The sequence below is a fragment of the Pan troglodytes genome, chromosome Y (genome assembly GCF_028858775.2).
Source record: "Pan troglodytes isolate AG18354 chromosome Y, NHGRI_mPanTro3-v2.0_pri, whole genome shotgun sequence".
Lineage (NCBI taxonomy): Eukaryota > Metazoa > Chordata > Mammalia > Primates > Hominidae > Pan > Pan troglodytes.
In genome coordinates, this window is record NC_072422.2 from 19,333,474 (window position 1) to 19,349,471 (window position 15,998).

At 37.3% G+C, this 15,998-nt stretch overlaps 1 protein-coding gene across 1 annotated transcript in view; it reads left to right on the forward strand.

Annotated features, from left to right (window-relative positions):
• The window catches only part of LOC738636 (deleted in azoospermia protein 3), a 59,647-nt gene extending 55,112 nt beyond the window's left edge, over nt 1-4,535 (forward strand). The window contains exon 21 of the mRNA XM_063805066.1: nt 2,603-4,535. The gene's annotated coding sequence lies outside the window, so the exon portion shown is untranslated. The remainder of the gene's footprint in view (nt 1-2,602) is intronic.
• Nucleotides 4,536-15,998: the final 11,463 nt, after the last annotated feature.

A 15,998-nucleotide genomic window follows, 5' to 3' on the forward strand; every position in this document is an offset into this window, starting at 1 on the left:
CAATTTTATTAAAATAATACCAGTAATACAATTTATGTATTTAAAATGTGCACTTCACTGTTTTTTCATATATTCAAAGTTGTGCAACCATGTCCACAATCAATTTTAGAATATTTAAATCACCTCAAAAATCACCCCCGTACCTTAGCAGTCACCTGCTATTTTCCTGGAACTTGTGTGTATCCCTAGGCAAACACTAATTTACTTTTTTCCTCTAAGGATTTTCCTGTCCTGGAGATTTCTTGTGTATGGAATCATACATAATGATGTGGCATTTTGTGACTGGATTTTTTCACTCAGCATAATCTTTGTAAGGTTCATCAATATTCTAGCACGTATCAGAACTTAATCATTTCTTTTTATTTGTAGATATTACCTTATTCTGTTTATGCATTCGTCTGTTAAAGACATTTGGATTATTTCCACTTTTTAGCTGTTATAACTAATGCTGTGAACATTCATGTACAAGTTATTGTGTGGACATACGTGCTTACCTCTCTTGCGTATATACTTGGGAATGGAATTGCTAAGTCATATTTAACCTTTAGTGGAACTGCCAGATTTGTCAAAACTGGCTACACACTTTACATTCAAAAGAAAATGTTTAACCATCACTTTGTGTCTTACAACAGAACTAGCTTTTTTTTTGTCTGTGAATGGATATGGGATGAAGCCTAAGCCTTTTTAAAGGGTTATATTATGAATCTTCTGTATAATGTAGAAGAGTAGAGCCAGATAGCAGAATTAAGTTCTTAACATCTTTGCAACATGGAGTAAATATATTTAAATTTGACATTTGTTCTCTTGTTGCTTCATTCTACATAGATAGTACAATTTAGAAAAGAAAGAACTGGAATTGTACATCAGCTTATCTTGCCCAAAATTCTGATTACATTGGTGTCTACAGTAGTACTTAAGTGATTTTCAAAGCAGAAGATAGTCTTTTGTTTCTTTTTTTTTTTTTTTTGCGGTGACCTCATTTGGTCATCCAGGCTGGAGTGCAGTGTCGCAATCACAGCTTACTACAACCTCAAACTCCTGCACTCAAGGGATCCTTCTGCCTCAGCGTCCCAAATAGGACGACAGACATGCACCACCACACTTAGCTAGTTAAAAAGAAATTTTTTTTTTTTTTTTTGAGACAGAGTCCCACTGTGTCACCCAGGTTGGAGTGCAGTGGTGCGATCTTGGCTCACTGCAAGTTCTGCCTCCCAGGTTCATGCCATTCTCCTGCCTCAGCCTCCTGAGTGGCTGGGACTACAGGTGCCCGCCACCACGCCCAGCTAACTTTTTGTGTTTTTAGTAGAGATGGGGTTTCATCGTGTTAGCCAGGATGGTCTCGATCTCCTGACCTTGTGATCTGCCCGCCTCGGCCTCCCAAATTGCTGGGATTACAGGTGTGAGCCACCGTGCCCAGCCAAAAGATTTTTTTTTAAGAGAGAATCTTACTATATTGCCCTGGCTCGTCTTGAACTCCTGGGCTCAAGTGATCCTCCTGCCTCAGCCTCCCAAAGTGCTGGGATTACAGGCGTATGCCACCATGTCCAGCCCAGAAAATATTTTTTTAAACTTGAGTTCTCACCTGGTGGTAGACAAAAGACTCGCTTTGAAACTTCCAGAGTTTTCTGCTTATTTGGGAGAGGAATCAGAAGTTGGCATCCTGCAGTTGTCTGACATTTAGACCTATTTTAATTGACTGTACGTTGTTATATTGAATTAGAATGCCTGAGATATTTTTGAATGTATTTACAATTTCCATAGCCGATTTCTCTTCATTGTCTTAGTTATCTAGCCCTTTCACAATCTTGTTTCCTACATGACCTCTGAAGATACATGTTGGTGACCAGTTTTCTAGATTTTAACCTAAATTGATTATCACTCTTTTGACAGATGAGGTAACTTCCAGAAGCCACTTTTGTTTATATGAAAATGAAACTGAAGTCTTAAAAAAAGGGCACAGCTTTGTAGAAAAGGAAATGTTATTACTCGTTTCACTCATTCCCATTCCTCCTTGTAAGACCTCTCACTTCTCTCTGCACATCTGCAGGCAACATAGAGTGAAAAGAAAGTTTTGCATGTATTTTAAAGTTTTATCTTCCTTTCTAAAGAATGATATGTCTTCACAGGTTAATGATATGTTCTTCAAATGCCAAAACTTACATATTTTAATCTAAAAACATGAAATTTCAGATTGGAGAGCTGTTCGCAAGCTGTAGTTGGTATTAAATGCAGTTCAATTAGTGAAAAAAGTATTCTTTACAATTACATTTTCTACCAGCTGTCTTTGGGACATTACTGCAAAATTATTAACTAAGAAGTACATAAAATGATACTGAGTTTAAGTCCTTTTATTTCTCAGTTTACTGGAATTTGTTTTATTTAATTATTGATTTCTTTTTTTAACTGTTTAATAAAACTAGCCATCTTGGTACATTTGTTATCCCAGTGTTCAAATATGCTTCCTGAAAAGAATCATCTTTTTTCCTCATTATTTATAATGTTTAAACCCAAAACAAATGGTTTAAGTTTTGACAACTTTCAGATCCATAGTAGTCATCAGAAATTTTCAGTAAAATAAAAGGACTATTTCTGTCTTTTCCAGGGTAAAAGAGTGCATCGCTTTAGAAGAAGTTTGGCAGTATTTAAATCTGTTGGATCCTCTCAGCTATCTAGTTTCATGGGAAGTTGCTGGTTTTGAATATTAAGCTAAAAGTTTTCCACTATTACAGAAATTCTGAATTTTGGTAAATCACACTGGGTATAACTTGTATTATTAGACTCTCTATTTTTATCTTAACACTGAAACTGTTCTTCATTAGATGTTTATTTAGAACCTGGTTCTGTGTTTAATATATAGTTTAAAGTAACAAATAATCGCGACTGAAAGAATGTTAAGATTTATCTGCAAGGATTTTTAAAAAATTGAAACTTGGATTTTAAGTGTTTAAAAGCAAATACTGATTTTCAAAAAAGTTTTTAAAACCTGATTTGAAAGCTAAGAATTTTGATAGTCTGAACACAAGCATTTCACTTCTCCAAGAAGTACCTGTGAACAGTACAATATTTCAGTATTGAGCTTTGCATTTATGATTTATCTAGAAATTTACCTCAAAAGCAGAATTTTTAAAACTGCATTTTTAATCAGTGGAACTCAATGTATAGTTAGCTTTATTGAAGTCTTATCCAAACCCAGTAAAACAGATTCTAAGCAAACAGTCCAATCAGTGAGTCATAATGTTTATTCAAAGTATTTTATCTTTTATCTAGAATCCACATATGTATGTCCAATTTGATTGGGATAGTAGTTGGGATAACTAAAATTCTGGGCCTAATTTTTTAAAGGATCCAAGACAAACTAAACTTTACGGGGTATATAACCTTCTCAATGAGTTACCATTCTTCTTTTTTATAAGAAAAATTGTTCCTTGAAATGCTAAACTTAATGGCTGTATGTGAAATTTGCAAAATACTGGTATTAAAGAATGCTGCAGCTTTTTTATGTCACTCAAAGGTCAGTCAGAGTATCTGAAAGGAATTGTTTTTATAAAAACATTGAAGTATTAGTTACTTGCTATAAATAGATTTTTATTTTTGTTTTTTAGCCTGTTATATTTCCTTTTGTAAAATAAAATATGTCCAGAAGAGGCAAAATAGGTAGTTTTGATATTTCTAAATCACGAAAGTTGTTTAGTAAGTATATCTTAAGAATCTGCTAGAGTTAAAGTTAATGTTGTTTCTAGATTAGGTAGTGTCCTCATTTTATATTGTGACCACACAGCTAGAGCACCAGAGCCCTTTTGCTATACTCACAGTCTTGTTTTCCCAGCCTCTTTTACTAGTCTTTCAGGAGGTTTGCTCTTAGAACTGGTGGTATAAAGAATGGAAGTAGCTGTATGAGCAGTTCAAAGGCCAAGCCGTGGAATGGTAGCAATGGGATATAATACCTTTCTAAGGGAAACATTTGTATCAGTATCATTTGATCTGCCATGGACATGTGTTTAAAGTGGCTTTCTGGCCCTTCTTTCAATGGCTTCTTCCCTAAAACGTGGCGACTCTAAGTTAATGTCGTTACTATGGGCCATATTACTATTGCCCACTGGGGTCTATGATTTCTCAAAATTTTCATTCTGAATCCGAAGGATAGAGTCTTTAAACTTTAGAATTCCCAAGAGGGCCTTATTACACCTCAGAAATTGAAAGCACCATGAATTTGTCTATTAAAAAATTATCCATAGTTTTTTTAGGGCTTTTAACATTCTGACATGCATCATTCTGTGATTAAATCTCCAGATTTCTATAAATGATACCTATATTCTAAAGAGTTAATTCTAATTATTCCGATATGACCTTAAGGAAAAGTAAGGGAATAAATTTTTGTCTTTGTTGGAGTGAAGTATTTAATAGAGTAAGGTAAAGAAGATATTAAGTCCCTTTCAAAATGGAAAATTAATTCTAAACTGAGAAAAATGTTCCTACTACCTATTGCTGATACTGTCTTTGCATAAATGAATAAAAATAAACTTTTTTTCTTCAAATGTGTTTTTTGGCTTTCTGATGTAATAATGTAAAATGGTGGGGAGTTGCGTGGGAACTGTGTAACAAGGTTTAAGTTCGTATAACAAGCTTTAGATTCTTAAAATGCAGAAGTATAAAGTTCAATTTACTAATCTGTCTGAGTTAGCCCATAAAAGCAAATGTAGGTACAAAGATAAGTTTAAGAGGTGCATCAACAGCAGTGCAGAGTAGGAATGCTGATGAACACATCCGACTCTGCTATCTCACGGCTAAGGTCCCTCACATTTTGGACCCTATGAAGCATTTTGTCTACTGTACACTTTGGGCCTAGTCTCTAGATCATTTATTTCGGGGTATTGCAGTTGCTTAAGGGAGCTTAAATTTTTTATATTGCAGGTACTTCCTGTGGATACCATAAAAAAAAAAAAAAAAAAAATCAGTACCGCTTCTTCTAGCTTTAGTGTTAGTACTCAGTTCTATAAGCTGAGTCCAGTGGAGAGGAAACTCCTCAGACCCTCTTGTATTTCATTAGTTAGTAAGCTTGCTGATTCATAACCAGAAAGTTGACTCCAAGGATACGCAGGATAGCAAACAGTGCTTTCTGCATCACCAAAGATTAAATTGTGATGTTTAGTGTCCAATAATAGGCAAAAAAATAGTAATTCTTTTATGTGCCTATGTGTATATATGTATACATATGTGTCTATATATGCATATATTTATGGTTACGTACATACTAACGATTATCCAGAATATTTGGTTCTAGCTGATCAAGCTAGTAGGTTTTCAGTATTTTCAGACCCCAAAACTAGACTACATATGGGTTAAGATAGTTGCTTTACACCAGCTTGTTTCTAGTTTCCTATTAAATTATTACCACAAAAATCTTTGGAATTGAAAAATAACAGTTAAGCACTTTTTTGTAAAAAGTTCAAGTTATGGTGAAATCAAGCAGCTCTAAAAAGGTTGGTCACCTCCATAAGTGTATTCTGCGTGTTGGTTTTTTCTTTTTCTAAAATCAGATTACCTTTAATTCAAAATAACTTCAGAATTGGTAGTACCTGTCTGGCAAGGAAGTCATTGACTCTTAAAAATAAATGCTCCACAGCACTTCCCTCTCGTTATAAAGCACCTCTAGCCCCCTCTTCACTAAATTTTTCTTGGCTTTTTTTTAAAGGTAAACTGATAAAAATGGGCTGCCACATTGCTTAATCGCCTTGCCTGCTTTCCTTGCTGTCAGTTGAGGGTAATGAGGAGCAGCAACGATAAGGCAGCGTGCCACCTTACTTTCACAAAGATGCCAATAGAGAAAGTGGGGAAACATAAGGCAGAAAAAAGTAGCAGTATTTTACATTGACCAAGTCTTGTGAATGGGCCAGCTATTGAGTGTGATCATTTGGAATCCCTAGATAAGGATTGCTCCTGTACATATTTTGATAAGTGTAATCTATCCCTTCCCAACATGTGTAGTATGTCTCTGTATGTAACTGATTGTTGTGAGCAATTCCTTGCCACTCATCAAAGACAGAACTTTCCATCTGTAGACAGTACATTTTGTAGTAGAAAACAATAGACAGAAGAAGTTCAAACTGTAAACATGTTTTTGAATGCTCATGCAAGATAATCTGCATAGCAAAGAAATAATAAGACAATTCAACATTGCATTTAGAGTTAAAAACATCTGTCCAGTATGGCTGTAGCTGTGGGCCAATCCTAAGTAAACGCAAAAAAAAAAAAAAAAAAAAAAAAATTTTTTTTCTCTTGGTACAGAAGTTGAAACTACCACTGTACAATTAAACTCTATGGTCGCTGTATTTTACATTTTTAACTGGTCTGAAACAGTTCTCTAGTTAAGTCTGTAGTTCGTTTTCCCAAGACAAGGCTTTGTAGGTGCACCTTCATTAATGCTGCATGCCAGGAATTCCACATGAAACTTCAAGATGCCGGTTCACTAGGTCTTTTCCACATGAAACTTCAAGATACCGGTTCACTAGGTCTTTAACAATAGAACAAATACTTGCATGACTGGGATATTCAGGTCATGAACACTCCTTATAAATTTGAAGCAATAGTAACATGTTAAGCACTTTGGAAAATTGGAGGTTTCATAACCCTCAATCAGATCTTTTTATAGAATAACAAAAATACACTAAGGTTCTAATCACATCTATTGTCTTTGCCCAAAATAACATGGATAGAGACACACTCCATTCTGGCTCAATCTTAGATGAAACTCCAGAAGAAAGGCAGTTGATAATGATACAGCCAGGCCAGCTGTTTAAGTGGACGTGTCCCCTCTGCCCTTGTACATTTGTTTAAAATTTTTGATAGGACTCTTCCCGCCTCCTTCACACCCTCCATAAATCTGACTAGGCCCATAAGAATGGAGAGAGGTAATTTAAAAGGCAGAGGACATTTTTCTCCTTGTTTTTACCTATGCTGATCCCCTACCTGGTGTTGGAGCAGCTTCACTGTGAGTAAAATCTGAACAGTGTTTAAGCAGTAAACCCACTATATTGAGGAAAGCGTGACCTGCACTTTTTTTTTTTTTCTTTTTTCCCTGAACATGACTTGGTTGTTGCTCATCATTTTGGTTGGTGATGGGTCTTTGACAAACCGATAGGCTCACCATCCAAAGTTGTGTCCATGTTAAGATCAGTGCAGTATTCGATAGGGCACGTTTCCTCAAGATACCAATTTTACAGGGAAGTCAAAGAGCATCAGAGCTATCATAAGGGGTGCTTTTCAGAAGCCAAATCCTGGGCCCCATTCTCAGATGCTCTTATTCTAATGCTCTGGATGGGCCCAGTAATCTGCATTTTTAACATGTGCCCAGGTGATTCTGACCACTGTAACATACTTTGAGAAATACGGCCTCAGTTGGGGAGCTCTCATTATATCATCTCAAGCTACCCCTGGATTTAGGATAGAAACAGCCCTGTCAGGTCAATTATGACTTTCATAAAGGATTCCGTTGGCTTAATTCACTGAATTCATCTTTCCCGGCCAAGCCCGTGCCTGGGAATGCCAGCTGTCCACAGGCAAGAGTGACTCATGAATGGGCTGAAATAGATTGAATAGGAAGTTTGAAAACCAAGACTTGTGGCCGGAAATCGGTGACAGGAGGGAGTGACTACAGAGGCAAAGCTGGATTCCAAGGCCAAGAGCAGGCAAGCCAAGGGTGAGGGACTAGGCTCGAGTGGGAAGGGGCAGAGTGGATATCCTGGGGACAGAGACACTGTGTTTGCCTCCTGGAGTGAAGAACTATGCCTTTGACTTCACTTGACACACTTTGCAAATAGTATTACCCATGGTTTTTAGAAAAGTATGGCCTGTCATTGCTCCTTTTCCTGCTGTGGAATTAACTAATACCTCTTAACACCTTTAAGCAAGAATGATAATAACAGATCAATATAAAAAAAAATGTTGAGATCAAGTTCCAGAGACAGCCTTAGGCATTTGATACCCATATTCTTTTTGTATGTGTCTTTGTGTTTTAAAATTTCACATTTAATTCACTCAAAAGTATAAAAATATTTATTTAAAGAATAATAAATACCCAAGTTGGCTTGAGAAATAGAACATTTCATTAATTAAAAAATATGCCCTCCCTGATCGCACCCTCTTCCTCCCCAAGAAGAAGAAACCACTAAATTGAATTTTGGTTTAATCATCTGCTGAATAAAATGTTTCTTTTCACAATATTTTGAACTTTAAGAGAACATATACTGAAACTATTTTTTTTTTTTTTTGGGCCCATTGTTAGACTCATCCGTGTTGACTGGGAGATTGTATTTATTTTCACTGCTTTTTAGTTGTATCAGTTGAATATTTTACGGTTTGTTATTTCCCTTGCTGGGGGACAATTGACTTTTATTTTTCGTTTTAAAATTTTAAATGTAAATTGTGTTGATTCGTTGATTGCTGTTACAAACTATGCTCCTACAAACCTTGTTAAATGCCTCTGATCACTTAGGTACTAGAATGTCATAAAAAAGAGTGAACTTTAAATCCCAGCCCCAAATACTTCCTGAGTAAGCTTGGACGAGCTTCTCACTGAGTCTTGGTTTCCTCCTCTGTAAAACAACAATACTAATATCTACTTTATAGTGTTACTATGAGATTATTTGGGGCAACACATCAATGTGGTTAGCTTCCCATCCGCAGATCTACCCACCTGCATCCCACTCAAACCCACCTAAGTTTTCTGCAGCCTTTACATTTCAGTAACTAGAACTTCACACGTGGTCTGTGTATAGAGCAGCCATGGTTTGGTGAATGACTGTGTCCTGAAATGTAGTCTTTTGCGTACCTTCTTTGGTAGTAGGAAACAGCTCATTATGCTAGGCTCTTCGGGATATTTTCTAGAATAGTTCCCTTTTTCTGAGAGGGCCTTGAATGAGTAGAACACTAACAAATGAGTGAAATAATGGTACATAGGCCAGCATTCCCTAAGCACAATTTCTGTTTTTCCTTCATGAAATGCTGGAGGTGGCAGGCAGGATTTCATATCCATTCTTCTCATCACATGCATACTCCCTGAAATTTGTATAGGATTTTAGGGTTTTCAGAGCTACTTCGTATATATGATTTCGTTTGGTCTTCGTCAACTCCTTTGAAGTGCTAGACATGTCTAGGTTTTAGGTGTGATTTTCTTAAATTTACACACCCTGGGATTCAGATAAATAAGAAACTGAGACTTGACATCTGGGCCATTGCTTTTTATACTATCTCATAGATAGCAGACTCTCCAAATCAAAATACAGAAATATTTTTACTAATACATAATAATTATACACATTTATGGGATATCTGTGACAATTTCATGCTTCCATGCAACGTGTGGTGATCAAAACAGGGTAACTGGGATATCCATCACCTCAAACATTTATCATTTCTTTGTGTAGGGAGCATTTTCTACCTATTTGGAACTACACAATAAATTATTGTTAACTATAGTCACCCTCCTGTGCTGTCAAACACTAGAACTTATTCCTTCTAACTGTATTTTTGTATCCAGTAAACAACCTCCCTTAATTCCCATCCCCCAACCCCAACACTCACTCTCTGTAGCCTCTGTTAACTACTGTTCTACACTTTACCTCCATGAGATCAATTATTTTGGCTCCCACATATGAGTGAGAATAAAGACATTTGTCTTTCTGTGCCTGGTTTATTTCACTTAAAATAATGTCCTTGGTTCCATCCATGTTGCTGCAAATGACAGGATCTCATCCTTTTTAATGGCTCAACAGTACTCCATTGTGTAGATGTACCACATTTTCTTTATGCATTCATCTGTTGACGGATACTTAGGCTGGTTCCAAATCTTGGATATTGTGAATAGTACTGCAATAAACATGAGAGTGCAGAGATCTCTTCAACATGCCATGCTGTTTTTGTTACTACTACAGTTTTGCAGTACATTTTGAAATTCGCTAGCGTGATGCCTTCAGCTTTATTCTTTTGACTCAGGATTGCTTTCGCTACTTGGAGTCTTTTGTGGTTCCATAGAATTTTATGATTTTTTTTTTCTAATTTCTATGAAGAAGTATTTGGCATTTTCACAGGGATTGCATGAAATCTGTAGATCACTTTTGGCAGAATTGGTTATTTTAACAATATTAATTCTTCCAACCTGTGAACATGGGGTTGGGGTGTGTTTCTACTTTTTTGTGTAATCTTTAATTTATTTTGTAAGTTTTTTAATAGTTTTCCTTGTAGAGGTTTTTATCTCATTGGTTAAATTTATTCCTAGATACTTTATTTTATTTTTTATACCTATTATAAATGGGATTGCTTTCTTGATTATTTTTTCCTGCTGGCTTGTTGTTGGTACACAGAAAGTCTAGTGGTTTTTGTATATTTATTTTGTGTACAGCAAATTTGCTGAATTCACTTATCACTTCTGAAAGTTTTTTTGGTGGAGTTTTAAGGGTTTTGTATCTGCAAACAAATTTACTGAATTCATTTATGACTACTGAAAGTTTTTTGGTGGAGTTTTAAAGGTTTTATATCTGCAAACAGGGACAATTTGACTTCTTCCTTTCCAATCTGGATGCTCTTTTTTTTCCCTTGCCTAATTGCTGTGGCTAGAACTTCTGGTACTATGCTGAATAAAAGTTGTGAAGTGGGTATTTTTGTCTCTTCCATATGTTAGAGGAAATCCTTTGAATTTTTCCCTGTTCAGTATGATGTTGGTTGTGGGTTTATTATATATGGCCTTTATTGTGTTCAGATATATTCCTTTTACGTCTGACTTGTGGAGAGTTTTTATCATGAAGCCCTGTTGAATTTTATCAAATGTTTTTTCTGCATCTATTGAGATGATCAAATGGTTTTCGTTCTTCACTCTGTCGATGCGATGTATCATATTTAAGTTGGTTTGCATATGTGGAAACATCCTGTCATTTTGTTAATTATGTTCTGGTTGTTTTGTATAACCTTTGTTGATTTCTTTCTTATTGTTTATCATTGCAGTTTAGTATTTTCCTGTAGTGATAAAGTTTGATTCTTTTTCCTTTCTCCCTTGTATATCTGCTCTACTGGGATGAATCCCTTGCATCCCTGGGATAAATCCCACTTGGTCATGGGGAATGATCTTTTTAATGTGCTGTTGGTTTCAGTTTCTTAGTATTTGGTTGAGGTTTTTTGCGTTTATGTTAATCAGAGATACTGGTCTATAGTTTTCTTTTTTTGTTGTGTCCTTGTCTGGATTTGGTATCAGAGTAATGCTGACCTCAAATAATGAACTTTGAAGAATTCTCTTCAACTTTCTGGAAGGGTTTGAGAAGAATTGCTATTATTTATTTAAATTTGTGGTGTAATTCAGCATTGAAGCCCTCATTTTCTCAGTTATTTGATGGGAGGCTGTTTATTACAGATTCAATCTTCTTACTCATAATTGGTCTGTTCAGATTTTCTATTTCTTTTTTCTTCTTCTTTTTTTTTTTTTTTTTTTGAGAGGGAGTCTCTCTCTGTCACCCAGGCTGGAGTGCAGTGGTGTGATCTCGGCTCACTGCAAACTCCTCCTTCCGGGTTCATGCCATTCTCCTGCCTCAGACTCCTGAGTAGCTGGGACTACAGGCACCTGTCATGATGCCCAGCTAATTTTTTTGTATTTTTAGTAGAGATGGGGTTTCACCGTGTTAGCCAGGATGGTCTCCATCTCCTGACCTCATTATCCGCCCGCCTCTGCCTCTCAAAGTGCTGGGATTACAGCTGTGAGCCACCGTGCCCGGCCCGTGTTTTCTATTTCTTACTGGTTCAATCTTGGTAGGTTTTATGTGTCCAGGTATTTGTCTATTTCTTTCTGCTAGGTTCTCTGATTTTTTGGTGTATAGTTGTTCAGAATAGTCTGTAATGATCCTTTATATTTCTCTGGTAGTCTCCTATTTCATCTCTGATTTTATTTATTTGAGTCTTTTTCTCTTTTATTCTTGGTTTGTGTAGCTAACCGTTTGCAAATTTTGTTTTGCAAAACCAACTTTTCACAAAACCAACTTTTTCTTTTGTTGATCTTCTGTATTTTTATAGTCCCCATTTTATTTCTGCTCTGATCTTCATTATTTTTTTCTTCTACTAATTTTGGTCATGGCTTGCTGTTACTTTTCTAGTTCCTTGATATGCATCGTTAGGTTTTTAATTTTATTTCCACTTTTCGGATACAGGTATTTATTGCTGTAAGTTTCCCTCTTAAAATGGCTTTGTGGTATCGCATAGGTTTTCAAATGTTGCTGTTTTCATTTGTGTCCAGAAATTTTTAAATTATCGTTTTAATTTTTTCATTGACTTCTCATTCAGGAGCATGTTGTTTAATTTCCATGTATTTGTGTAATTTCAAAAGTTACTCTTGTTATCGATTTCTAGTTTTATTCCATTGTGGTTAAGAGAAGATACTTACCATGATTTCAGTTCATTTAAATTTGTTGAAACTTAATTGTGTGGATGAACATGTGGTCTGTCCCCAAGAACAGTCCATGTGCAGAATTTACTGATGAAAAGCATGTGTATTCTGCAGCTATTGGATGAAATGTTCTAGAAATGTCTGTTAGGTCTGTGTGGTCTCAGATTCATTTCCTGTTAAATGTTTCTTTGTTGGTTTCTGTATATATATATGTATATATATAGATATCTGTCTAATGCAGAGAGTGAGTGTTGGAAGTCCCCAACTATTACTATATTGAAGTCTATCTCACCCTTTAGATTTAATAATATTTGGTTTTTATATATCTGGGTGCTCTGATGTTGGGTGAATATATATTCACAATTGTTATATCCTCTGGCTCAATTGGACCCTTTATCATTACATAATGACCTTTTTGGTCTCTTTTTACAGTTTTTGACTTGAAGTCTGTTTCATTTGATATGTATAGCTACTCTAATTCATGTTTGGTTTTGGTTCATATGGAATATCTTTTTCTGTTCCTTCACTTTCAGTCTATGTAATCACACAAGTGTCTTTACAGGTGAAGTCAGTTACTTGTAGGCAGCATCCAGTTGGGTCATTTTTTTTTTTTTTCAATCCATTCTGCTAGCCTAAGTCTTTTATGTGAGGAATTTAATCTGTTTACATTCAAGGTATTACTGATAGGTGAGGACTTACTCCTGTCATTTTGTTAATTATTTTCTTGTTGTTTTGTATATCCTTTGTTCATTTATTTCTGCCTTATTGTTTATCATTGCAGTTTGGTCATTTCTATAGTGATACGATTTGATTATTATTCCTTTTGTTGTATATCTGCTCTACCAGTGGTCTTTATACTTGTATATGTCTCTGTAATAGTGATTATCATCTTTTTACTTCCAGATGTAGGACTTCCTTAACCATTTCTTGTAAGGCCAGTCTAGCAGTGATGGACTCCCTCAGTTTTTGCTTGCTTTAGGCAGACTTTATTTCTCCCTCATTTATGAGGGATTGCTTTGCTGGGAATAGCATTCTTGACTGAATTTTTTTTTTTTTTTTTTTTTTTAGCACGTTGAATTATATCATCTCATTTTCTCCTGGCCTGTAAGACTTCTGCAGAGAAACCCACTGCTAGTCTAATGGAGATGCCCTTATATGTGACTTGATGCTTTTCTCTTGCTTTTGTAGAGAAAGACTTTCATGTGCATCTGAGTTTTAGTGTGCCAGTTGAGAAGGGTGCAGTGACTCTTTTTCAAGATAGTTGAAGTGGTATGGCCTCATTCAGCTTCTTTGGCTGCATTCAATATCAGCAGTAACTGTGAGTACCTCAGTTGCCTAGGCCATACAAGTTTGTGGTAGTGATGATGGCATAGGTTGTTAATATCCTCCATATCAAAGGCTTTGGGGGTTTTCTTCATTCTCATTTTCCACACACTGGGGAGATTTAGACAAGAGTATCCTTTCTGGATTCAGGTCTGACATGGCCTATAAGTAGCTATAGCAGTGCTGGGTTCCAGGTTTAGGTGCTCCAAATGGCTATGGTGCTAGGGTCCTAGGCTCAAGGTTTCATGAACTATGTGTGGCACTTGGGTCTTGGGGTGCTTGTTTATTCTCTGTGGTGAGGTTGAATGCAGGTTGCCCAAAGAGCCAGGATCTGTGACTCTGAGGTACCCCCTAGCAGCTTGGTTACAGGGATTTGGGTTGTAGCTGTGATTCTATCCCTAGTGGCCAGGGAGCAGCACTGGACCAACTCTGGAGAAGAAGGGGTGCTCTGGATGTTTGGGCCTAGGGAGCAGGGTAGTGCTGCAATTCAGGAACCCAAGCCAATAGGTATCAGTGGCAATGTGGGTCCCATTGTAGTAGTAGTAGTGGTGGTAGTAGTAGTAGTAGTATTAGTATTAGTAGTAGTAGTAGTAGTGGTTGTAGCTGTAGTAGTAGTTGTTGTTGTAGTAGTTGTAGTTGTAGTTGTAGTAGTAATAGTTGTTGTAGTGGCAGTAGTAGTGACTCTAGACCTTGTGGTGGTGGAGTCAGCAGTATTCCACATTCTCTGAGGCCAGGTGTAGCAGTAGCAAGTACCCTGAATAGTGGAGCACAGCTATCCTTTGGGCCCTGTTAGGCAGGAAACAGCACTGTGATGATTTTACTTTCCAGGGAGAGGGGTGTCTCAGCAGCTCCTGCTCTTGGTGGCTAGTCCAGCTGTCCAGGGAATTAGGATACTAGAGTTGTTTGGCCTGTAGGGCAGACTGTCTCAGTTCAGCCACGGTTTTGCTTCTCTGGGATGCAAGGTACTACAGCAGTTTAGCTCAGCTTGGCCAGGGCACTGATTCCCCAGGTGGCCCAGAGACCATTTTCTGGGATACAGGGCACTGCTAAAACTTGGGCACAGGGAGGCATGACTGCTCAAAGTGACTAAGGTATTGTTTTCTTGGAGGCAGGGTACTGTTTCAGATCTGGCCTGAGGAGTTAGGGGAAGAGTAGGTGGATCAGCTCCACCTCCACTTGGCCCCAGGAGAAGTGTGTAACAGATGCTTATAGCTCACCTTGGGGATGTTCAGTCACTAGGCTGGGGGTGTTTTGGTGGCAGTTTAGCCTCAGGGATGAAGGGGACCTGTGCCTACTTGAACCCTGAGCACGACACACTCCAGCCATAGGTCTAGCTGCAAGATGGCATAGCACAGTAGACATGTGGGCCACAGAGGAGAACATAGTGTTAGCTACTTCTCTGAAGGGAGCACAGCTTTGTGAACTCTAGACAGCTCCTTCAGGTGGGCTTAGGTAGTGCCTGTGAGGACCGTAGGGCACCTCTGCCATGGTGAGGTCTGTGGATGTCCAAGGTGTTGATCGGGGTTGCTGGTGTTCTCTTGCTTACCTCCTCACTGTATGAAGAAGTTCCTCTTTGTTCCTAGCTTATCTCAATTTGGGGAGGGAGTGGTGAAGGCCTGGCATTTCCTTCCATTCTCTTTGTGGCTGTTCTGTTTCTGTGCTCATCAGGGTTCCTGCTATTCCTCTGAGTTTCTCTGGAACTCTCCTTCAGTTACTCTCATTAAAATGTAGTGTTTTTTTAGTCTTTCTGGCATCTGTGATGGAGACAAGCTCTAGGGGCTTCTAGTCAGCCTTGCTCTTACTTAATCCAAGAGACAGAAATATTTTTGACTGGGCTTTATGAAAGCTATAACTAGGACTATAATGTGAAATGGACAACTTAAAATTTGAGGGAGAAAAGAATTCACTTAGAATAGGTTGAGCTAAAATTTACCATGTGTCAACAGGCTCTGTACAAAATCGCATTAAGTAACTCCCCTCATTTAATCCTTACAACACCCTAGTGAAGTTAGATATTGTTCTTATTTTTTATATATGAGAACACAAATACTTACACTATAAAATATCTTACCTAATGTCATAGAGCTAGTTAGCTACAGAGTCAGGGGTCTGACTGCAGAGCCCCCCAGTTTACCACCCTAAATTCCTCTGTCACTTAAACCTTCAATCCCATCTCACTCCATGCCCTTTTCTTAGAAGGCAGTGGTTTACACAGAACAGATCTTATTTGTTTAGAATATGGAGGATCTTTTAA